Source organism: Ornithorhynchus anatinus, chromosome 5 (assembly GCF_004115215.2).
Source record: "Ornithorhynchus anatinus isolate Pmale09 chromosome 5, mOrnAna1.pri.v4, whole genome shotgun sequence".
NCBI classification, from domain to species: Eukaryota; Metazoa; Chordata; class Mammalia; order Monotremata; family Ornithorhynchidae; genus Ornithorhynchus; species Ornithorhynchus anatinus.
The window spans coordinates 106,923,945-106,949,748 of record NC_041732.1 but is presented as its reverse complement, the minus strand read 5'-3'; the positions used below and the strand labels follow the sequence as shown (position 1 = coordinate 106,949,748).

At 45.6% G+C, this 25,804-nt stretch overlaps 1 protein-coding gene and 1 non-coding gene across 3 annotated transcripts in view; one reads left to right on the top strand and one right to left on the bottom strand.

Moving 5' to 3' along the window:
* LRRTM4 (leucine rich repeat transmembrane neuronal 4) overlaps window positions 1–25,804 on the bottom strand; it is a 685,760-nt gene that overhangs the window by 324,402 nt on the left and 335,554 nt on the right. The window lies entirely within an intron of this gene.
* LOC114812688 lies at window positions 2,552–2,689 on the top strand. Its single transcript, XR_003760339.1, has one exon. It is a non-coding gene; the product is annotated as a small nucleolar RNA SNORA7 (small nucleolar RNA).

Below are 25,804 nucleotides of genomic sequence, written 5' to 3'. Positions count from 1 at the left end.
TGGTATTTGTTAAGCGCTTACTATGTGCAGAGCACTGTTCTAAGCGCTGGGGTAGTTACAGGGGAATCAGGTTGTCCCACGTGAGGCTCACAGTCTTAATCCCCATTTTACAGATGAGGTAACTGAGGCACAGAGAAGTTAAATGACTTGCCCTAGTCGAACCCATGACCTCTGACTCCCAAGCCCACACTCTTTCCACTGAGCCACGCTGCTTCTGGAAGAACCAGAAGAGTACAGTGTCAGCAAAGCTGAGGTTGGATAACGTTTCCAAGAGAAGTGGGGGTCGACAGTGTCAAAGGCAGCTCAGGGATCAAGGAGGATTAAGGCGGGGTAGAGGCCATTAGATCTGGCAAGAAGGAGATCATTCATGACCTTTGAGAGGGCGATTTCTAAGGAGCGAACTGGGCGGAAGCCAGATCGGAAGGGGCCAAGGAGACAATTGGAGGAGATGAAGTGGAGAGGGTGGATGTAGACAACTCGCTCAAGGAGGTTGGAGAAGATGGTAGGATGGAGAAGGGACAAGAACTAGAAAGAGCCTTGGGTCAAGGGAAGGATTTTTCTTTTAAGATGGAGAGATTTGAGAACGTTTGAAAGCAGTAGGGAAGGTAAGCACTTAATATCATTAAACAATAAAAAACAGAAGAAACGAGGGCTTAATTGGAGGAGGTGTCCTGTTAGTAATACTTTGAATAAGAATAATAATGTTGGCATTTGTTAAGCGCTTACTATGTGCAGAGCACTGTTCTAAGCGCTGGGGTAGATACAGGGTAATCAGGTTGTCCCACATGAGGCTCACAATCTTAATTCCCATTTTACAGATGAGGTAACTGAGGCACAGAGAAGTTAAGTGACTTGTCCACAGTCACACAGTTGCTAAGTGGCAGAGCCGCTTAGAACAGTGCTCTGCACATAAGTGCTTAACAAATACCAACATTATTATTATTATTATTATCATTATAAGGATCCATTATCAGCTTGCATGGCACATATTAATAACTTAACAAATACCTTCAAAAAAAAAAAACTAACCTCGACGCATAGAAACACTCATCCCCACGTCAAATCCCGGGACCTTTTGTGAGATCTGGCCCCGGGGCCTGCTGTCCCAAAACACGCTGGGAACTCAGAACGGTTTACGTCATGTTGATTTATGAGGAAGTGCTACCAAGTCCAGTGAAAACCCTCCAAACCCTTCAACTAAATCATCCTCATCGCATCCCTCTCTTGTAGCTATAAGTCTAGCCTCTGGAGGGGAGGGATGGGAACTTTAGAGAGATGAAAGGATGAACTCAGGACACAAAGAAGGTGTCTGGTGGGAGAGGACTAGAATTCACAAGTTTCTGGTGTTTGCATATGTAGCTCATGCCCATTTCATGGCCTTGCTTTAATGGGTTGGGCAGAGTATCCAGTGTTGGGTTGAGAAAATCCTTCGCCAGTGATTTCCTCCCAGAGATATGGTTTTAACTAGACAACTCAGACTTTCAAGCTTTGTGAGGTGAAGTTCCTTCAGAAACCTTATCATCTTGTATCTCAATGACAGAAGACACTCCTGTGGGGCAAGTTGAATGGGAGCAGATGACACCTTAACCCTGTTGCTCTATTTCTGTTCTTCTTTCTGGAAGGAACCATCCACAGGGCATGGAGGGGAGAGAAATCTTTTTGAAAGAGGAAAAGTAACGGCTGGGATCCAACTCCAGATTCTCTAAACAGACCAAAACACCAGCAACTGAGCAGGGAGCCACAACCATTTCGCCTGTACTGGATTTGATCCTTAGTTCTGATAAAAGGAGGTTTCTCTAATCAATATTTTATTAACTTAACAAGTCAGAAAGACCGATGTATGGATGAGCTGTCATGAGTCATTGGGAAAAAAAGCCCTTTATTTTATGACCCTGCTTATCAGAAGTGACTTGGCAAACTCAAATTATCCATTCTAAATGCTTTTCTCTGACACAGCAACGGCGACGTGCAAACGAATGCTCTACCTAGGCATCACAATTGCAAAATTTTACGAATATTACACATTGGCACAACCAAGTATTCAACACTATTTAATAAACACCTACTGTGTGCAGAACACTGTACTAAACCCTTGAATAGACACAAGAAATGTAACATCGCCCAGTGCTCTATACGGTCACAACAAATACAACATTGGCACAAAAGCTATTTACTGCCACAACAAACGCCTTAAACATCCTTAGCCCGGACAAGAAAAATCTTCTGTGGCAATTTGCACTGCGCTGTGGATAAACGTCCCCTCATCATGTAAAAGCTTGCAAATGTATTATCAGTAAAAGAAATGGAAATCTCTCAGGAGGTAAATAGACGCTCTTCCTCACTAATGACTTCAGATCACATAATCATCAGCTCTATCGGCTATTTTGATTAAGCTCAGGATAAACGCTTAATGTTAAAACCATAAGAGGTAGGCTCTTGATTATAATGGAATTGAATGTTAGAGAAGCATTGTCCCGCTGATTCCAATCTATCGCTGCATAGTTTTCCATGACACGTGCCTTGGAGAATTGTATATCTCTCAAATGACAATCCCTTCTCGGGTTCACACCTGGAGAGTTTCCAGTCCTCTACCAGTCTCGGCTAGGGGAAGGAGAGTCAAGCGGAAGCCAACTCATTCCATTCTTAGCTTGGGCAGTGGCTAGCGAGTGGAAGACAATCTGCCAGAAGCCAAAGTGACTTGTCCTGAGCAGCAACGGCACGGCAGAGAGACCAACGCAGAGACTCGAGTTGACTGCACGGAAGAAGGCAATGGTAAACCACTGCTGGATTTTTACCAAGAAAACTTTATGGATCTACTACTGGAACGATTGTACATGGAGGTGAGACATTCTGGGAGAGATGCGTCCATGGAGACGCTATGGGTGGGAGACGACTCGCCGCCATAAGACAAATTAGACCGTGCGCCCGTCAAACGGCAGGGACCGTCTCTATCTGTTGCCGACTTGTTCATTCCAAGCGCTTAGTGCAGTGCTCTGCACATAGTAAGCGATCGATAAATACTATTGAACGAATGACAATGTTTATCGTGAAGGAAAGAAGGCCGAGACTTCTGAATTGACAGATTCTGGCTTGATGGTGACGATAATGATTATAATGATGATAATTAATAATGTTAATAATGTTGGTATTTGTTAAGCGCTTACTATGTGCAGAGCACTGTTCTAAGCGCTGGGGTAGACACAGGGGAATCAGGTTGTCCCACGTGGGGCTCACAGTCTTAATCCCATTTTACAGATGAGGGAACTGAGGCACAGAGAAGTGAAGTGACTTGCCCACAGTCACACAGCTGACAAGTGGCAGAGCTGGGATTTGAACTCATGAGCCCTGACTCAAAAGCCCGTGCTCTTTCCACTGCGCCACGCACAATTCTGAAGGGCCTACTCTGCGTAAGTGTTAGTACAGTGCTTGACCCATAGAAGGTGCATAGAAAGCAAAATGTGCCTGGCATCATGCTTAGAGATGGATTAGATTATCGTGATCAAGTTGTCTTGTTTTTGTCCATCTGTCTCCCCCGATTAGACTGTAAACCCGTCATTGGGCAGGGATTGTGTCTATCTGTTGCCAAATTGCACATTTCAAGCGCTTAGTAGAGTGCTCTGCACTGTAAATGCTCGATAAATACTACTGGATAATAATAATAATGTTGGTACTGTTAAGCGCTTACTATGTGCCGAGCACTGTTCTAAGCGCTGGGGTAGACACGGGGGAATCAGGTTGTCCCACTTGGGGCTCACAGTCTTAATCCCCATTTTACAGATGAGGGAACTGAGGCACCGAGAAGTGAAGTGACTTGCCCAAAGTCACACAGCTGACAAGTGGCAGAGCAGGGATTCGAACCCATGACCTCTGACTCCAAAGCCCGTGCTCTTTCCACTGAGCCACGCTGCTTCTCATAATAATAATAATAATGATAATAATAATAATAATAATAATGTTGATATTTGTTAAGCGCTTACTATGTGCAGAGCACTGCTCTAATCGCTGGGGTAGATAGAGGGTAATCAGGTTGTCCCATATGAGGCTCACAGTCCTAATCCCCATTTTACAGATGAGGTAACTGAGGCACAGAGAACTTAAGTGACTTGCCCTCAGTCACACAATGAATGAATGCATACAAGTCAGGAGTTGGTCACTGTTCCACAAAGGGTCCAAAATTTAAGAAGGAGAGAGAACCAATATTTTATCCGCATTTTTCAGGGGAGAAAACTGAGGCCCAGAACTAGGAGGCGAGTTTCAAAGAAGTAGTGCAGTCTACCCATATAAAGCGTGGACCTGGGAATCAGAAGGATCTGGGTTCTAATTTCTGCTCTGCCACTTGCCTGCTGTGTGACCTTGGGCAAGTCACTTCACTTTTCTGGGCCTCAGTTACCTCATCTGGAAAATGGGGATTAACACTGAGCGCCCCATGTAGGATAGTGACTGTGTCCAATCCAACTTGCTTGTATCTATCCCGGTGCTTAGTACAGTGCTTGGCATATAGTGAGCGAGTGCCTAATAAGTGTCGCATCATATTATTAGCGTTATAGTAGGTCCCGAGCAAATAGCACCGATGGATTGATTCATACCTTAATCATTATTTTCACTGCCCTTCGATGGCTCTATGAATACATTTGTCCTGTCACCATGTTCAAAAGCTGTCAAACATGCTCCGAAAAACAAGGAGTCGATTACAGAGAAGGAGCATGACCTAGTGGATAGAGCACGGGCCTGGGAGTCGGAAGGGCTTGGGTTCTATTCCCGGCTCTGCCGCTTGCCTTGACTTGGGCAAGTCATTTAACTTCCCCGGGACTCCGTTATCTCTTCTGAAAAATGGGGATTAAGACTATGAGCCCCATGTGGGACATGGGCTGTGTCCATCTGACTCGCATGTATCTACCTCTGTAATTAGCACAGTGCCTGGCACAGGGAAAAGCAGCGTGGCTCAGTGGAAAGAGCCCGGGCTTGGGAGTCAGAGATCAGGGGTTCGAATCCCTGCTCTGCCACTTGTCATCTGTGTGACTGTGGGCAAGTCACTTCACTTCTCTGTGCCTCAGTTACCTCATCTGTAAAATGGGGATTGGTACTGTGAGGCCCACGTGGGACAACCTGATGACCCTGTATCTACCCCAGCGCTTAGAACAGTGTTCGGCACATAGTAAGCGCTTAACAAATACCAACATTATTATAGTAAATGCTTAGCGAATAGCATTCAAAAAATGACGGATTGAAGAGGGAAGGGGATAGTCTTTACTGAATATTAAGAAACCGTCTTGCTGAGCGACTACATCAAACTGGGGACTCTTCTCCTAAAAGGGAAAGGTAAATCATTCATTCGTTCATTCACTCCATCGTATTTATTGAGCACTTACTATGTCATTCCACTCTTTCAGCTTCTTAAGAAGTCAGTAAATCAGTCTGGCAGTCGATAGAGTGCTTTCTGTGTGCCGAGCACTGTATTAAGTCCTTGGGAGAGTACAACATAGTGTAACGGATATATTCCCTGACCACAGCAAGCTTTCAGTCTAGAGTGGGAGATAAATATTGCTATAAGTACATTAAAGATATGTACTTCAGTGCTGTGGGACTGGGAGGGGGAATGAATAAAGGGAGCAAGTCAGGGAGATGCAGAAAGGCGTTGAAGAAAAGGAAAATTGGGCTTAGTGAGGGAAGACCTCTTGGAGGAGATGTGTCCTTAATAAGGCTTTGAAGTGGGGAGGAGAGTAACTGTCTGTCGGATGTGTCGACGTCGGGAGCCCCAGGCCAGAGGCAGGATATTGTTATTGTTTTTATCTGTCCGTCTCCCCCGATTAGACCGTAAGCCCGTCAAAGGGCAGGGACTGTCTCTATCTGCTACCGATTTGTACATTCCAAGCGCTTAGTACAGTGCTCTGTACATAGTAAGTGCTCAATAAATACTACTGAATGAATGAATGTGGACTAGGAGTCTGCGGCAAGACAGGTAATAATGTTAATAATGTCAGTATTTGTTAAGCGCTTACTATGTGCAGAGCACTGTTCTAAGCGCTGAGGTAGACACAAGGGAAACAGGTTGCCCCATGCGGGGCTCACAGTCTTAATCCCCATATTACAGATGAGGTAACTGAGGCACAGAGAAGTGAAGTGACTTGCCCACAGTCACACAGCTGACAAGTGGCAGAGCCGGGATTCAAACCCATGACCTCTGACTCCAAAGCCTGTGCTCTTTCCACTGAGCTACGCTGCTTCTCTACAGGTGAAATGGAGGCCCAGTGAGAAGGTTAGTGGCACCAGAGGAGCGGAGTGTGTGGGCTGGGTTGGAGAAGGAGACAAGTGAGGTGAGGTAGGAGGGGGCAAGGGGATTGATTAAAGCCAGTGGTGAGGGGTTTTGTTTGATGTGGAGGTGGAGGGGCAACCACTGGAGGTTCTTGAGGAGTGAGGAATCATGGTCTGAGCATTTCTGTAGGAAAATAATCCAGGCAGTAGAGTGAAGAAGGGAATAGGGAGGGGAGAGACAGGAGACAGTGAGGTCAGCGAGGAGGCTGATACAATAATAAGAAGTAATAGTGAAAAAGCACGGGCTTGGGACTTAGAGGTCATGGGTTCTAATCCCAGCTCCACCACCTGTCAGCTGTGTGACCTTGGGGAAGTCACTTCACTTCTCCGTGCTGTTACCTCATCTGTAAAATGGTGATGAAGACTGTGAGCCCTACGTGGGACAACTTGATTGCCTTGTATCTACCCCAGCGCTTAAAACAGTATTTGGCACATAGTAAGCGATTAACAAATACCAACATTATTATTATTATTATTATTATTATTATTATTAAATGTTGGGGTAGGATAAGGGATTGGATTAACATCGTAGCAGTTTGGATGGAGAGTCAGTCAATCATATCCAAAAATCAATAGTGTGTCCTTTCTGCAGATGACTGAATATAGTCTCTTGGCCGCGTACAGTCGAGTTGGACAAGTTACTTCACTTCTCCGTGCCTCGATTCCCTCAACTGGGGATTTAATACCTGTTCTCCCTCCTACTTAGACTGTAAGCCCCATGTGGGGCCTAATGACCTTGTATCTACCCCACTGCTGAGGACAGTGCTTAGCGCAAAATAAGTTCATAACAAATATCATAATTGTTATTATCCCTCCCAAGTACTTCTACACACGGTAGTCTACACACAGCAAGTGCTTGGTAGATACAATTGACTGAGTGTTTGATCTCTGACTCGGTTTGACTGCCTGTAGTCAGAGACTGAAGATCACTCCTGAGTGAGATGGCCTCAGGTCAGCAAGAGTGGACACACACAAAACCCTCATTTTGAAGTCCTTTAAATTATTCTTTTTCATGGATCGTTCTTAAAGACTTGATACACAATTTATTTCTTGGAATAAACCCAAGCCTTTCTGACTTCTCTATAGGAAAAAACAAAACAAACAAACCTCTCACTGAGAAGCAGTGGTGTTTCAGAGCTTTTCCTTAATGGTAACTTCATGACCTCCATTTTGGGTCTGAATAGATCAGATTTTCTTCCCAGGTAAGCAACTGCATATGCAATCATGCATTTTGCAGGAACGATGAAAATGATCTTGCACCCGAGACAAGTAATAATTTGGGTTTATTTGCATGTTTGATTATCTTTGTGCGGTCTTTGAGTTCAATAACAGTTCTCTCCTTAATGCTCCAAATGCGTAGACAAACCTAATCAGTTTTATAAAGGGCAAAGGAGAAAATGAGAAGGGCAACAGCTTTTTTAAACCTTATTCTAAAGCTGTTTTTCAATATAGAGTATAGGTCTAGAAATAGAAAATTATGTTTGGAATCTTTAATGAGATTTTTCTCAGGCTCAAATAAATTATTCACCCCTTACTTAAAGTAAAACAAAACTTGTTCCAAAGCAATAGTCCTCAAAACTAAACCTCAGATATCACTAGGTAAAGTAGCTAATACCAAGTCACTCAACTAGAATTTGAGAGACTAGATTCCTGAGAGAGATTTTCCTAAACTCAAAAACCTTTGGATGATTTTTATAATTTCTGTATTATTGCTGAAAAGTTACTGCATTAATAGAAAATAGTGTTTTTTGTACTTCAGAATGAAACTAATCGACAATCTGCCATGTGTTCATTTTCAGCAAATATTAACATGAAACACAATTTTCTGCCTGACACAATACCTTTAATTTTTACCAAGACAAATGTTTCCAACTGTAGAGGGTAATTAAATCATTTTCCATTTCAAAAGGAACCACGGAGTCTCTACTGTGTGTTTTCTGCATTTGGTAAATCATCTAAAGATTTTTCTGTGGGTTTAAATATTGCTCCCTAAACCAAACTGATTAGCGTCTACCCAACACAGATCCAGTTTCCCGGGCCCGCAAGCCATTCAGTCACATAAAGACTTGCAGCATTTGTGCGGGTGACTGCTTCTACTAACTGTCTACATTCAACGTCCCTCTCCTCCACCATATTGGAAGCCCCATATTTCCCAAGACTACATCTACTATTTTCCTTTCAGAAGTGCTCAGTACAGTGCTCTGCACCAAGTAGCTTAGTGTACAGAGCACGATCCTGGGGATCAGAAGGACCTGGGTTCTAATCCCTGCTCCGCCACATGCTGCTTGTGGACTTTAGGTAAGTCACTTCACTTCTCTGAGCCTCAGTTACCTCATCTGCAAAATGGGGATTAATAGTGTGAGTCCCACAGGGGACAGGGCCTGTCTCCAACATGATTTAACTTGTACCTAGCCCAGGCGTTTGAACAGTGCTTGGAACATAGCCCTCCGCATGAAACAAAAACTCTTCACTCTGGGCTTCGAGGCTGTCCATCCCCTTGCCCCCTCCTACCTCACCTCCCTTCTCTCTTTCTACCGCCCACCCCGCACGCTCCGCTCCTCTGCCGCTCACCTCCTCACCGTCCCCCGTTCACGCCTATCCCGCCGTCGACCCCTGGCCCACGTCCTACCGTGGTCCTGCAACGCCCTCCCTCCTCACCTCCGCCAAACTCACTCTCTTCCCCTCTTCAAAGCCCTACTGAGAGCTCACCTCCTCCAAGTGGCCTTCCCAGACTGAGCTTCCCATTTTCCCTCTGCTCCCTCTGCTCCCCCTCTGCTCCCCCTGCCCTCTGCTCCTCCCCCTTCCCCCTTCACCTCCCCTCAGCTAAGCCCCCTTTCCCTCTGCTCCTTCCCCTCCCTCTTCCCCTCAGCACACTGTGTTCATTTGTATATATTATTTATTACCCTATTTTCTTTGTTAATGAGTTGTACATCCCCTTGATTCTATTTATCGTGATAATGTTGTCTTATTTTTGTCTCGTTCTGTTTTGCTCTGCCGTCCGTCTCCCCCGATTAGACTGTGAGCCCGTCATTGGACAGGGACTGTCTCTCTCTGTTGTCGAATTGTTCATTCCAAACGTTTAGTACAGGGCTCTGCACAATAAATAATGTTGAATGAATGAACATAGTAAGCCATTAAGGAGTACCATCACTGTTATTATAAACTCCTGGAGGGCAGGGACTGTGTCTGTTACTTATCATGTTGTGCACACAGTAGACTGTAAGTTCCTTGAAGGCAGGGATGATGCCTTCAAACTCTACTGTATCCTCCCAAGTGCTAAAGGAAACAAATCCATTTGAAAGGGTGTTGCAGGAGGGAGAGGGAATAGGGCAAATTCGTGCCTAGTCAGGGAAGGCCTCTTGGAGAAGATAGAAAGATCAGCATGGTTGAGTGGATAGAGCAAAGGCCTGGGAGTCAGAAGGTCATGGGTTCTAATCCCTAGAAATGAACGCTTAAAGATACGCACTCACTCAGAACGATGAGGAAGCACACCTATAACAATAATAATCACGGTATTTGTCAAGTGCTTACTATGTGCCAAGCAGTGTTCTAAGCACTGGGATAGATACAAGGTAATCAGGTTGGTCCCACATGGGGCTCACAATCTCAGTCCCCATTTTACCGAAGAGGGAACTGAGGTACAGAGAAGTGACGTGGATTTCCAAAGGTCACACGACAGACAAGCGGTGGAGTCAGGATGAGAACCCAGGACCCTCTGACTCCCAAGCCCGTGCTCTTGCCACTAAGCCACGCTGCTTCTCAACAACACATGGGGTAACACCTTCGCTCCCAAACACTTACGCACACACTCAGCAGCAGAGATGCAAAAAGATGTGGAAAAAGAAAGGCAAAACAGTACTGAGGACTAACGCCGTGAATCGTTCCAGGGTTCAGCTAGTAGTATATATTGGTGGATGCCTGCCTTCTTCAGATATACCAATGATTTAGCCTTAGTGAGCACCGATCTAGATTCATTCGCTCATTCATGCAAATGTATTTAGAGAGCTCTTATTGTGTGCAGAGCACTGTACTAAGCGCTTGGAAATGTAATTCAGCAGCAGAGACGATCCCTACCCAACAGCGGGCTCACAGTCTAGAAGGGGAGAGACAGACAACAGAACAAAATAAGTACAAATAAACAAATCAAAGGCACAATTAACATCAGAGAGCTAACAAATCTTCATAAGGATTTCTGAATATCTCCTTTGTATCCTAAGAATTTTCACAGAAAAAAACCCAGGAATCTAAATTCTAGATGTTGGATGGTTTCATCAACTCTATGTAGCTAGTATAGTTATGCAGAAATACCTATTGAATTTGGAGGCAGACCTATTACAAGTCTCTAAGAGTTCCCAGTGTGACACATTGAGCTTTTCATTAGGCTTCACTACGGTTGCTGCGATTTCTGAGGGCTTACTCTGAGCTGCTCTCCGTTCCTGGCCCTTGGAAGATTTTATCCTCCAAAAGGAGAAACAATGGGCTAGAAACACATGGTCTCCAGACTTCTGAGTCTTCCAGATCAGGAAGCCAACTGGATTTCCAAGAATTCTCTTTAAATGAAACAGCCACATGTCCCTTTTTTTTTTTTTTTTCAGAATGGTATTTTATTGAGCACTTAATATGTGCCAGCCACTGTACTAAGCTCCGGGGAAGATACATGCTAATCAAGTCGGGCACAGTCAGTATCCCACACGAGGTTCATGGTCTTAATCCGCATTTTACGGATGAAGCCCCATTTCACTGAGGATCACAGTCTAGAGGCATGGAGACAGACAAGAATACAAGTAAACAGGCATCGATATAGATAAATAGAATTATAGATATATACATATATCCATAAGTGCTTTGGGGTGGGGAGGGGAGAAGAGCAAAGGGAGCGAGTCACCATTGGTATTTATTCATTCATCCATTCAATCGTATTTAAGGAGTGTTTACTGTTTGCCGAGCGCTGAACTAATTGCTTGGGAAGTACAAGTCAGCAAAACGATGATCCCTATCCACACCGGGCTTACAGTCTAGAAGGGGGAAGACAGACATCAAAACAAGTAAACAGACATCAATAGCACCCATATAAATAAATAAAATTATAGATATATATACACATCAGAACAAGTAAACAGACATTAATATAAATAAATAGAATTATAGGTATGTGCGTAAATATATAAGTGCTACGGGGCATGGAGAGGGTGTTGGGCAAAGCAAATGAGTCAGGGCGATGTGGAGGGGACGGGGCGCTGAGAAAAAAGTGGGGCTTAGTCTGCGAAGGTCTCTTGGAAGAGGTGCATCTTCAGTAGGGCTTTGAAGGGCGGAAGTGTGACTGTCTGGCAGATTTCAAAAGGGAGGCCGTCTTAGGCCAGAGGTAGGACATGGGCCAGGAGTCGACAGTGGGACAGGCGAGAAAGAGACCTAGTGAGGATGTTAGCAGCAGAGGAGCGGATTGTGCAGGCTGGGATGGAGAAGGAGAGAAGGGAGGTGAGGCAGGTAGGCAGGAAAAAGGGGACGGTGCGCTTTGAAGCCAACAGTGAGGAGTTTTTGCTTGATACAGAGGTGGATACGCAACTACGGAGATTTTTGAGGCTGGGGGTGTCATGCCTAGAATCTCTCTGTAGAAAGATAATCTGGGCAGCAGAGGGAAGTATAGACTGAAGTGGGGAGAGACAGGCAGTTGGGAAGTCAGAAAGGAGGCTGATGCAGTCATCCAGTCAGGATAGGATGAGTGATTGTACTAACCTAGTAGTGCTCTTTGGATGGAGAGGAGAAAGGGCAGATTTTGGCGATGTTGTGAAGGTGAGACCGGCAGGTTTTGGTGACGGATTGTATATGTGGGGTGAATGACAGAGCAGAGTCAAGGAGGACACCACGGTTGCGGGCTTGAGAGACGGGAAGGATGGCAGTGCAGTCCACAGTGAAGGGAAAGTCAGGGAGAGGACACAGTTTGGGATGGAAGAGAAGGAGCTCGGTCTTGGACATGTTGAATTTTAGACGGCAGGCAGACATCCAGGTGGAGATGTCCTGAAGGCAAGAGGAGATGCAAGCCCGGAGGGAGGGAGAGAGAACAGGGGAGGAGATATAGATTTGGGTATCATCCACCCAGACATGATAGTTGAAGCTGTGGGAGTGAATGAGTTCTCCAAGGGAGTGAGAATAGATGGACCAAGAACAGCAGGGGACCAAAAACACCCTTGAGGAACTCTAACAATTGGGGGATGGGAGGGAGAGGAGGTGCCCGCGAAGGAGACTGAGAATGAACTGCCAGAGAGATAAGGGGAGAACCAGGAAAGGACAAAGTCAGCGAAGCCAAGGTCGGATAACGTGTTGAGGAGAAAGGGATGGTCGACAGTGTCAAAGGCAGAGCGGAGCGGAGAGGTCGAGGAAGATTAGGATGGAATAGAAGCCATTGGTTTTGGCAAGAAGGAAGTCATCGATGACCTCTGAGAGGGTGGTTTATGTGGAGTGGAAGGGGAGAAAGTCAGACTGGTGAAGGTCCAGGAAAGAATTAAAGAAGAGAAATTTGAGACAGCGAGTGTAGATGACTCACTTCAGGAGTTTGGAAAGGAAGGGTAGGAGAGAGATGGGGAAGAGGAAGTGGGGCCAAGGTCGGATCTTTTTTAGGATGGGGGAGAGGTGGGCATTTTTGAAGACAGAGGGGAAGAAGCCAATGGAGAGTGAGCGGTTGAACATTCAAGATAAGGAGGGGAGGAGGGAAGGGGAGAGAGTTTTTATAAGGTGGGAAGGAATGGGGTCTGAAGCTCATGTGGAGGGTGGTGGCACCTGAGAGGAGGCAGGAGATCTCTGAAGATATTACTGGGAAGGATGGAAAAGTAGAAGAGGAGGTCCAGAGAAGGGGGGATGGAGGAGGGGAAGGGGTGATGTGGGGGAGCTCAGACTTAGGGTGTTAATTTTTCTAATGAGTACGTGGCCAGAGAGCTGTGGGGGTGAGGGATGGGGTAGGGGGAGGAAAAGAGGGCCTGAGGAGGGAGTTAAATGTCCGGAACAACTGATGCGGGTGATGAGCATGGGTGTCAATAGGAGAAGAGAATTAGTTTTGTCAGGCAGAGGAGAGGACAGAGTTAAGGCAACAAAGGACAAACTTAAAGTGGACAAGGTGGGCCTGGTGTTTAGATTTCCACCAGCAGCGTTCGGCAGCTCGAGCATCAGAGCGAAGGAGGCAGACGGTGGAGGTGATCCGGGGCTGTGGGTTAGTGGTGCGATAGGGGAGCGGGTCAGTTAAGTGCAGAGCACTGTACTAAGATCTCCCACTGAGGCAACACCATATTGCATCTGGTAAATATGTTGTTACTATTATTATTCATGGTAATAGTAATAATAATGATGATGATAACATTTATTAAGCTCTCACTCTGTGCTAAGCACCGGGATAGATACTCAATCACCTCATCTGGAAAAGAGGGATTAAGACTGTGAGCCCTATGTAGGACGAGGATTACATCCAACCTGATTTGCTTGACGTCACGGGTTCCAATCCCAGCTCTGCCACTTGTCAGCTGTGTGACCTTGGGCAAGTCACTAAACTTCTCTGTGCCTCAGTTACCTTATCTGTAAAATGGGGGTGAAGAGGGCCCGTCTCTCTCCACTTCAGTCCATACTTCACTCTGCTGCCCGGATTATCTTTCTACAGAAACATTCTGGGCATAACATCCCCTGCCTCAGAAGTCTCCAGTGGTTGCCTATCAACCTTCACATGAAAAAAAACTCCTACTCTTGGCTACATGGGACAACCTGATTATCTTATATCTACCCCAGCGCTTAGAGCAGTGCTTGACACACAGTAAGAACTTAACAAATACCAACATCATTCATTCATTCAATAGTATTTATTGAGCACTTACTATGTGCAGAGCACTGGATTAAGCGCTTGGAATGTCCAACTCGGCAACAGATAGAGACAATCCCTGCCCATTGACTGGCTTACAGTCTACTAGTGCAGCATGGCCTAGTGCATAGAGCCTGGGCCTGGGAGTTGGAGGGTCATGGATTCTAATCCCATCTCCACCACTTGTCTGCTGTGTGACTTTGGACAAGTCACTTCACTTTTCTGTCCTCCGTTCCCTCATCTGTTAAATGGGGAATGAGATTGTGAGCCCCACTTGGGACAGGGACTGTATCCATCCTTATTTGCTTGTATCCACCCCAGCACTTAGAACAGTGCCTGGCACATAATAAGTGCTTATCAAATACAGTTATCATTATTAAGCGCTGGAGAGAGCACAATATGACAGAGTTGGCGGACATGTTCCCCGAGCACTGGCCTGGAAATCAGGATTCTGGGGTTCTAAACCTGGGCTTCACCATTCTTCTGCTGTGTCAACCTGGACAAGTCACTTAACTTCTCTGCACCTCTGTTTCCTCATCTATGAAAATGGTCAAAATACCTCCCTCACATTGTGATCTCTACTTGGGGCAAGGGCCTGTGCCTAATCTGATTATCATATAGTAAGTGATTAAAAAATATCATCATTATTTTTCCCCTATCATACAGATAAGAGAATAGAAGCCTAGAGCAGTTAAATGACTTGCTCAAGGACACAGAACAGAGGAATGGAAGAATCAGCAATAGGACCCAATACTTCTGACCCCCAGAGAGATGTCTTTCTGCCAAGTGTAGATGTCTACACTTTGCACTAGACCACAGAGATGATGATGATGATAGTAATAATAATAATTACTAATAGTGATATTGTCAAGCACTTACTAAATGCCAAACACCTTTCTAAGCACTGTAGTAGACACAAAGTGATCAGAGTCCCTGTCCCACATGGGGCTCACAATTTCAATAGGAAGTAGGAGGAAGAACAGTTATTGGACTCCCAATTTAAGTGTTTAGTACAGTGCTCTGCACATAGTAAGCCCTCAATCAATACTATTGAATGAATGAATGAGTCAGAGAGGAGTGAATTGACTTACCCAAGGCCACACAGCAGAAGAGTTGTGAAGCCAGGATTAGAAACCTGCTCCTCTGATTCCATTCAATAGTATGTATTGAGCGCTTACTATGTGCAGAGCACTGTACTAAGCGCTTGGAATGAACAAGTCGACAACAGATAGAGACAGTCCCTGCCGTTTGACGGGCTTACGGTCTAATCGACTGTAATTCCCAAGCCCGTGCTCTTTCAGCTAGGTCAGGCACCACTGAAAATGGCTGCTTAAATGATAGCACAGATCCACTTACCTTTACCGCTCCGGAAAAGTATCCTCAAGAGGCAAACATTTCCTCATTTCCCAATATAAGTGTCTAACGAATATGGAGCGCATTTCTTCTTCCAGAGCAAAGGTTCTATTGCATCCAAGGGCAGTTATCCCAGAAAGATGTTTGACATTTAAACAGAGATTTATAGAACTACAACAATGAGCTGGAAAAATGCATCACCCAAAGCTTCCTGAGCAAATGATCAGTTAGCGATTTTTCTTTACCGGCCCGAAGGGGAATCCATGAGGAGCTGGAGAGAGAGAGAGATTGGACAAATTCTAAGGTAATAAGGATTAAAAAAATAATAAATTCAGATATTTCAATTAACCTTGGGAAGTGTCTTTGGGAACCTTGCACTGCTTCCCCCAAACTCAAAAACCCTTCAAAACTGGGCAACCCGGAAAGTTGAATTGACCGCAGGGTGGGATCTAACGAGGATTCAATCTGCACGCCAAATTCCCTAATTATCTGTCTGCAGCTGGAAAGTCTCGGGGACAGATGGATGAGAGGTCCTGGCAATCTTGGGGCTTCTACATTTGGCCCAACCATTAATTCGTTGTTCAGACTCGTGCAGGAGGTAGGTGAGTCTCAGTTTCCCCCTTTATGTTTCAGGGGTTGGAGAGCAACACCTTGTCAAACCTTCTGTCAAAATTGTGCGCGATTATTTGAGCATCTAGCATCAGCACCTGGACTTTTCCCTGACAATGCTTCCAAATCATCATCATCATCATCATCATATTAGCAATAACATGTATTTGGCTCCTCTGCTGAAAGCAGAGAAACAATCAATGGCATTCGTTAACAATGATAATAATGCTAGTGTTTGTTAAGTACTTACTATGTGTCAAGCGTTGTTCTAACTGCTGGGGTAGGAAGATATAAGCTAATCAGGATGGGCACAGTCCCTGCCCTACATGGGGCTCACAGTCTTAACCCCCAATTTACCGATGAGGTAACTGCGGCACAGAGAAGTTAAGTGACTTGCTCCAGGTCACCCAGCAGACGAGCGGCAGAGCTGGGATTAGAACCCAGGTCCTTCTGACTCCCAGGCCCGTTTCCCATTGAACTCCAACTCACTGCTTGCTCCATCACACAGCCACATTCTACTCTACCTCTCCTCTGAATTTAGTATTTTTGTTAAGCACTTACTATGTGCAGAGCACAGTTCTAAGCGCTGGGGTAGATCCAGGGTAATCAGGTTGTCCCACATGAGACTCACAGTTAATCCCCATTTGACAGATGAGGTAACTGAGGCACAGAGAAGTCAAGTGATTTGCCCAGTCACACAGCTGCCAAGTGGCAGAGCTGGGATTCGAACCCATGACCTCTGATTCCCAAGCCCTGGCTCTTTCCACGGAGCCGCGCTGCTTCTCTATTGTGTGCTTCTGCTTCTCTAGCCGGGTGCCGTCAAGGATTTTAAAATCTAGCTGGGGAGACACGACGTTAATATAAGTTACTGGTAGGGGAGGGAATCTCGTGAAAGGATACGTAAATAATAGCTGTGTGCTTAGCCGTGTAAATGAGCAGGTACAGCTTGGCCAGTAGATAAAGCCCGGGCCTGGGAGTCGGAAGGACCTGGGTTCTAATCCAGGCTCTGCCACTTGTCCGCTGTGTGACTTTGGACAAGCCGTTTCACTTCTCTGTGCCTCATTTACCTCATCTGTAAAATGGGAATTGAGACTGTAAGCCCTATGTAGGACAGGGGCTGTGCCCAACCCGATTATCCCGCATCTACCCCAGTGTTTAGTACAGTGCTTGGCACATAGCAAGTGCTTAAGAAATACCATAATTATAATTATTCTTAATATTATTCAAACAGACACCTTTCCTACCCTCCTGGAGTTTGCAATCTAATAGAGGAGATAGACAAGACACAACGGCATTTGCAAATATTAAGAACACAGAGAATATAACTGGGAAAAAAGAAATGTTTTCTTGACATTTCATTTTCTTGCCCTACTGTACCAAATGGGGATCCAAATTGCTCATTACCACAAAAGAGTTTCATGCATATTTTTATATATATTTGCATCATATCACATTTATATATACCCACACATAATACTAAGTTCAAGTTAGAATGTTAACCGAGACAATGCTAAGACTGGAACCAGTGAGTCAACCTTTTCCATATTCCTGTTCCCCAAACTCATACTAATCTAGAAACTTAGTCCTACAACCCAAACAGCCAGGTTTTAGACAGAAAATTCTAGTAACAGGGAAGGAAGGTAGCTACCCCCTGTGAAATTGAAGAATGAGAGTAAATTTCCCACCTGAATTAACTGGGGAAACATAGAGGTTTAGTGGAAAGAGCACGGGCCTGGGAGGCAGAGGACATGGGTTCTAATTCTGGCTCTGAGGGTTGTTGGCTGAGTGACCTTGGGCAAGTTACTTCACTCCTCTGGGCCTCAATGTCCTCGTCTGTAAAATGAGGATTCAGGATCTGGATTGGGAGTTTTCCCCTTTCCCCCACCAAGAGAAAGTGACCGATTTCCACCTGTGTTTTCTCAACAAACACTCCGCACAGTGCTCTGCACAGAGTAAGCTCTTAATAAATACTATTACTTCGGCTACAACTGTTCTCCCTCCTACTTAGATTATCACCCCCATGGATCGTATCCAACTTGATCATCTTGTTTCTACCTCAGCACTTGATTCTTTGCTTGCCACATAATAAATGCTTAACAAATACCACAATTTTTATTAAGAACATTATGATTATTATCTGGAGAAACTACAGTTGCCCAACAGAAGTAGTGATTAATATTCTCCTGAAGTTTGGGTGGAAAATTATATTGGTTCTTGGCTATTCCCCATTCATCATCCACCACTCCGTCACCTCAATAGATGCCCACCTCACTGCTCCTTCTCACAGCTTTCTGTTCCATCTCTACTCCCATCTTAGACATTTCTCTTACATCCCCACTGCCAGGCTGACGGTCCAGTAACTATTTCCTCACTTAGCACGGTGCCTGGCATATAGTGAACACTTAAAAGATATCGTTATTAGGATTACTAGTGGTCGTAGTAATAGTTTTGGTGGTAGACACGATCCTCAGGATTTTTGCAATCTAGACCGACACTAAAATTAGTTTTAAGAAAGGGGAAGCCACAGAGTTTGAAAGATATATACAGAATTGCTACAGGGGAGAGAGAAATGGGGAGAGATACGCATATTTCTACCATTTAGACATTTTAAAAGCTAATTAACGCTGGATAAATGTGGACCTCTGCAATGTCCCAGCAAGTTTCCTTGACAATAAAGTCTTACTTTCCCAGACTGAACCAAATCCATGTATTTTCCCCAGATGACTCTCTTATGAACAAACAATTGTCACGAATGCGGACATTTTACTAAAATTAAACAAATGTACTTGAATACAAGTCTAACACAAATAACTGTCTCTTCCCACATAGAGTCCCACGTTGTTCTGCTTCCTGCTTACAATATGACAACAAAATCCCAGGAGGAAACAAATCATTCTTACGAATTTTTACTCTAAATGTGCTTCTAAAATATGAAATGCCAAACGGCCTCCACATGGTAACTGTGCAGAGTGACTTGATGAGGAGCCAGGAATTTGGGTATTTAAAAGAAATGCTAAGAAGAAAGGCCATAGTGAGAAGGGCAGGGTAATGGTCAGAATACAGTAAACACAACCCAGGGAGAATAATAATAATAACAATAATAATGATGGTTTTTGTTAAGTTCTTACTATGTGCCAAGCACTGTCCTAAGTGCTGGGGAGGTGGTGGGGGAGATACAAGGTAAGGAGGTTGTCCCATGTGGGGCTCACAGTCTTAATCCCCATTTTACAGATGAGGTAACTGAGGCACAGAGAAGTGACTCACCCAAAGTCACACAGCTAAGTGGCGGAGCCAGGATTAGAACCCAAGACCTCTGACTCCCAAGCCTGGGTTCCTTCCACTAAGCCATGCTGCTTCTCATAGCATATTGCACAGTGAAAGTCCATTGGTATCATGCAACCTGGCTCTGGGGATAACTCACATTATCTCTCCCTCCGCTTCTTCGACTATAAAGAAAAGATGAGTCCTGCTCTTCCCCCCCTTCTAGACTATTAGCTCCATGTTGGACAGGGATATAATGGTAATAATTTTGTTATTTCCTTCGATAGTATTTATTGAGCGCTTACTATGTGCAGAGAACCGGACTAAGCGCTTGGAATGTACAATTCGGCAACAGACAGAGACAATCCCTGCCCAACACGGGCTCACAGTCTAGAAGGGGGAGACAGGTTGAGGTGAGCAAAGGCATCATCAAATGCACCACCTAGAAGAGAGCGGCTGAACCCGATGGCAAATGAACGCCCTTCGCCTCGCCGAACAGGTCGACGGTAAGCTCCCGGAAGACAGGGACCGCGTCCGCCTACGACGTGGCCCTCTCCCAGGTACACAGTACGATGCTCCGCACACGGTGAGTGCTGAAGGCGTTCCGCTGAACCATCAATTTTGCTTCCATTCTCCTTTCCCGAACTCAGAACGAGTTATTTAAGTTCTTACTATGTGCCAGGCACGGCGCTAAGCACCGGGGTAGATACACGGTAAGTGGATTGGACACATTCCCTGTCCCAGTTGTCACCATCTTAATCCCCATTTTACAGATGAGATCACTGAAGCATAGAGAATTGCCTTGCCCAAGGTCACACAGAAGACAAAGAGGTGGAGCCAGGATCAGAACCCAGGTCCTTCTAACTCCCAGCCCCGGGTCTATCCACTACACCACACTGCTTCCCCTCATTGGATTGGCTTATATGCTATCTCCCTCAGTGCTTAGCTTGGCCTTTAGCAAGTGATGACAAATACTCTATTAATAATTATGATTCATATTATGAACGATACAAAAATAAGCTAAGCTTTTATAGATTCTGGCAGCAAGCAAGCGATCAGTCGGTGGTATTTGCTGATTGCTTACTAATTGCAGGCCCTGAACTAAATGCTTGGGAGAGTGTGGTAAAACGGAATTAGCAGACACTTTCCCTGCCCACATCGAGCTTACCGTCTAAATATCGAATCGATCAATCGCACTTATCGAGCTCTTACTCTGTGCAAAGTATTGGACGGTATAAACAGGTAGGTTTCCAGCCCTCAAGGATTTTACCATCTAGTTCATTCATTCAGTTGTATTAATTGAGCACTTACCGTGTGCAGAGCAATGTTCTCGGAAAGTACAATATAGCAATAAAAAAGAGACAATCCCTGCACAACAGCGGGCTCAAGACATGAGAATAAGTTACGGGTACGGGAGGGTACAACAGAGTTATGTTGGTATTTGTTGGTATTTGTTAAGCGCTTACTATGTGCCGAGCACTGTTCTAAGCGCTGGGGTAGACACAGGGGAATCAGGTTGTCCCACGTGGGGCTCACAGTCTTCGTCCCCATTTTACAGATGAGGGAACTGAGGCGCCGACAAGTGAAGTGACTTGCCCACAGTCACACAGCTGACAAGTGGGCGAGCCGGGATTCGAACCCATGACCTCTGACTCCAAAGCCCGTGCTCTTTCCACTGAGCCACGCTGCTTCTAGAGTTAGTAGAAACACTCCCTGCCCACAACGAGCTTACAGTCTAGAGGACAATGAAAGAGACGAAAATTCCAATCCTCTAACGCGACCTCCTCCCCCTCCTGGACCTCCTTAATCCGGCTACTGTGGAGTAGTTACAGTTTTCCTCACTCTTCACTCGGGATCCAGATGCCTTGGGAAACTCGGTCGTCTTTGTACGAGCGCACAGAACATCCGTGATCCAGGCTGGACTCGGGAAATGGAGAGAGCCATCTTGTCATAGCTATGGCAAAGACACTAACAAGGCAAGAACTGTGGTATCCAAAAATCAGAAATAAGGTCCCATCTGGGCTAGCAGTCACTAAAGTCTGTTTACTTGTGCCTCGGTGGAAAGAGCTTGGGCTTGGGAGTCAGAGGTCGTGGGTTCGAATTCCAGATCTGCCACTTGATAGCTGTGTGACTGTGGACAAGTCACTTAACTTCTCTGTGCCTCAGTTCCCTCATCTGTAAAATGGAGATTAATGAGACTGTGAGCCTCACGTGGGACAATCTGATGACCCTGTATCTACCCCAGCACTTAGAACAGTGCTCTGCACATAGTAAGCACTTAACAAATATCAACATTTTAAGACTGTGAGCCTCATGTGGGACAACCTGATTACCCTGTATCTACCCCAGCACTTAGAACAGTGCTCTGCACATAGTAAGCGCTTAACAAATACCAACATTATTATCATTATGTCTGTCCCTCTACCCCCCAAGACTGTAAGCTCATTGTGGGCAGGGATTGACTCTCTTTATTGCTGAATTGTACTCTCCCAAGCCCCCTCTCAGGATGGCACCTGGAGAATTTTCAGGCCTCTACCAGTCTCGGCTACGGGACGGAGAGTGAAGCAGAGGCCTGTCCAGTCCATTCCTAGCTTGGGCAGTGGCTAGCGAGTGGCGAGCCATTGGCTACAAGCCAAAACTCACCTGTGCCGGGCAGCAGCGGCAGAGGGGAGAGTCAAGGGGGAGACTCAAGTTTACTGCCTGGAAAGCAGCAGTAGTTAAACAACATCCATATTCCGACCAAGAAAACCCTCCGGATCCGCCGCCAGAACGATCGTAGATCGGGGCGTTCTGGGAGAGATGTGTCCGTGGTGTCACTATCGGTCGGAGATGACTGGGAGGCATAAGACAAGACATGACTTTCCCAAGCGCTTAGGACTGTGCTCTGCACACAGTGAGCGCTCAATAAATATTGAATGAATGAATGGACGAATGAATCCTGACCCCAAGGAAATGGATTTCCACACTCACGGTCTCCACACCGGAGATCCCACCAGCTACTTTTTCCACTGGCATAAATAAATCCCCATCACCCTGCTTCAGTAGCCTGGGAGGAATTACGCAGAGGAAAATCCAAACAGGAAATTCAACTCTTCATCTGGCACTTGTGATTAAGCAAAGGAGATTACTAGCAAATGATCTTGACCGGTAGTTTATTGTTGAATGGACCAAATGAGCTCCATTTTCCCAGAAATTCCGATCAAGTTGCTTTCCCTTCATCCTGGTTCCACTACAGTTTGCCGAGACCAATGATGACGGGAAGAGAATGATCATAACCTATAATGACTTCCAGCTTTCAGCGTGAAGGGTAAGTGAACTATAAATTCCCATTTTCCTTTGAAAGTATTTATTAATAATAAGAATAAAAATGAGTGACTTTGTTAACCACTTATTATATGCCAAGTACTGTACTAAGCACCTGGGCAGACACAGAGTAATCCGATCCCACAAGAAGCTCACAGTTTAAATAGAAGAGGGAACAGGTATTGAATCCCTATTTTACTGATGAAGGAACTGAGGCCCAGAGAGGTTAAGGGACCTGCTCGGAGAAGCAGCGTGGCTCAGTGGAAAGGGCACGGGCTTTGGAGTCGGAGGTCATGGGTTCGATTCCTGGCTCAGCCACTTGTCAGCTGTGTGACTGTGGGCAAATCACTTAAATTCTCTGGGCCTCAGTTACCTCATCTGTATAATGGGGATTAAGACTGAGCCCCTCGTGGGACAATCTGATTCCCCTGTGCCTACCCCAGCGCTTAGAACAGTGTTCTGCACATAGTAAGCGCTTAACAAATGCCAACTTTATTATTGCCCAAGGTCTCATAACACTAAGTGGCAGAGCCGGCATTAGAACCCAGACCCGTGCTCCTTCCACTAAGCCACGCCGCTTGACTTTTCCCTCCAGCGTAGAAAACACCCATCCAATGTGCAGAATGGGAATTTAGCTGTGGAGGAAATTAAGTGCTTGAAGAAAGAAAACACAGTAAAACATGAAATGCTGCTGTTAGGCTTTGTTTCTAGCATATCGTATGTATGTACCCTGAGATTATGGCAAATTGACTTTCTTTTCAGACTTCATTTAAGGAAATGACGGATTATTCTGGCTTCCTGCCTCAGGAGTGGGGGAAGAAATTGTTCTCAGACAGAACTACAGAACGAACCGGGGAGAGCTGCGATGTTAACCTCCATCCACATGCCTGTCGAAACGAATTTAAACACCTAAACATCAACGGTATGAATCACATAACGTGAACAATATGAATCACGAGTGGACAGAAGCGAGGCCATAAAATAGCCTCTTGAATCTCAACAGTTTAACCCATGAACTTCATTATCATACCCAATGCGGAGGAATCGAGAAAAGGCTTATTTCGAGTGACTTCACTTCAAAGGAGTTGGCTTTTCTCAAAGCGGTGTGCGATGTGACTAGCTTGTAGAGGCCGGTTTCGAAGATTTTATTTTCTATGAATGGTGAGTAGGGTGTGAAATGCTGGCAAGGCATCACTTGCTTAAGATAAGTAACACTAAGCCGAGCCAGTGGTGTTGTTTAAAGATACTGACCGTGCTGCTATATGGCAATCAATCAATCAAACTATCTATCTATCAATCAATCAGTTGTCTTTACTGAGTGCTTATTATATGCAGAGTGTGAGACTAAGTGCTCAGGAGAGTGTGGCTTAATGGATAGAGCACGAGCCTGGGAGTCAGAAGGACATGGGTTCTAATCCCCGCTCTGCCGCGTGTCAGCTGTGTGACGGTGGGCAAGTCACTTAACTTCTCTGTGCCTCAGTGACATCATCTGTAAAATGGGGATGAAAAGCGTGAGCCCCACGTGGGACAACCCGATTATCCTGTATCCACCCCAGTGCTTAGAACAGTGCTCTGCACATAGTAAGCGCTTAAGAAATACCAACGTTATCGAAGCGGCGTGGTTCAGTGGAAAGGGCATGGGGTTTGGAGTCAGGGGTCATGGGTTCGACTCCTGATGGCTAATCAGGTCGGACAAGGTTCCTGTCCCACATGGGGCTCACACTCTTAATGCCCATTTATAGATGAGGAAATTGAGGCTCAGAAAAATGTAGTGACCTGCCAAAGGTCACAGCAGAGAAGTAGCAGAGGAGAGATTAGAACCCAAGTCCTTCTGACTCCCAGTCCCACGCTCTATCCACTGGACCACACTGCTTCTCTGTGTCTTTTGTGTCCATGATCCACCAGTCCAGCCTCACCTGGACATTAGGAAATCCGGAAAATCTCTTGACGGTAGCCCTCACTGAAGATTCATCTCTTCCTTCCCCTCTCCCTGATGGTGTCCTGGGTCCCCCCCGCCCCAAGACCAGGCCATGGTGGAGACGCAACGTGTGAAGCAGCGTGGCTTAGTGGAAAGATCTGGGCCTGGCAGTCAGAGATCGTGGGTTCTCATCTCTCCTCTGCCACCTGTCTCTTGTGCGACCTTGAGCAAATTGCTTAACTTCTCTGTGCCTCAGTTACCACATCTGTAAAATGGAGATTATTAATAATAACGAGAATAATAATTATGGTATTTATCAAGCACTTGCCAGGCACTGTCCTAAGCGCTGGAGTGGATACAAGCAAATTATATTAGACACAATCCCTGCCCTGCATAGGGCTCAGTCTCAATCTCCATTACAGAATGAATGAATGAATGAATGAATGAGGCAACTGAGGCCCAGAGAATAATAATGGTGGTATTTGTTAAGCGCTTACTATGTGCAAAGCACTGTTCTAAGCGCTGGGGAGATACAAGGTGATCAGGTTGTCCCACGTGGGGCTCACAGTTTTAATCCCCATTTTACAGATGAGGGAAGTGAGGCACAGAGAAGTGAAGTGACTTGCCCAAAGTCACACAGCTGGAAAGCGGCGGAGCTGGGATTAGAACCCATGACCTCCGACTCCCAAGCCCGGGCTCTTTCCACTGAGCCACCCTGAGAAGTGATGTGACTTGCCCAGCAGGCAAGTGGAGGAGCTGGGATTAAGACTATGAGACCCCTGTGGGATAGCGACTGTGTCCAACTTGCCAAGGTTGTATGTACCCCAGCGCTTAGTAGAGTGCCTGGAACCTAGTAAGCGCTTAACAAATACCATTAAAAGAAATGGTAGGAGGAGCCCGGAGTTTCCCGGGGGTCTCCACCCCCACTGCTGATCGTCTGGCTGAATGCTGGGACCGGTGAGGAGACCTTGATGATGTCATTTTATGGCAACTATGTCCCCCCCGGAGATCAGTCGACCCCATTTATCAGGCCCAAACTGGAAACTTGGAAGCATAGCAAAAGAAGATATGAAGAGAGAGGAAACAGAACGATCCATGAGCTACTTGATTTTAAAACTCTAAATGCAAAGCCTGATTGACTGAGGTCACTGTGTTCTTGATCACAGGGCTTCTCTAAATTTTTGCTTGGGGGAGGTGGAGGGGAAAGGTTT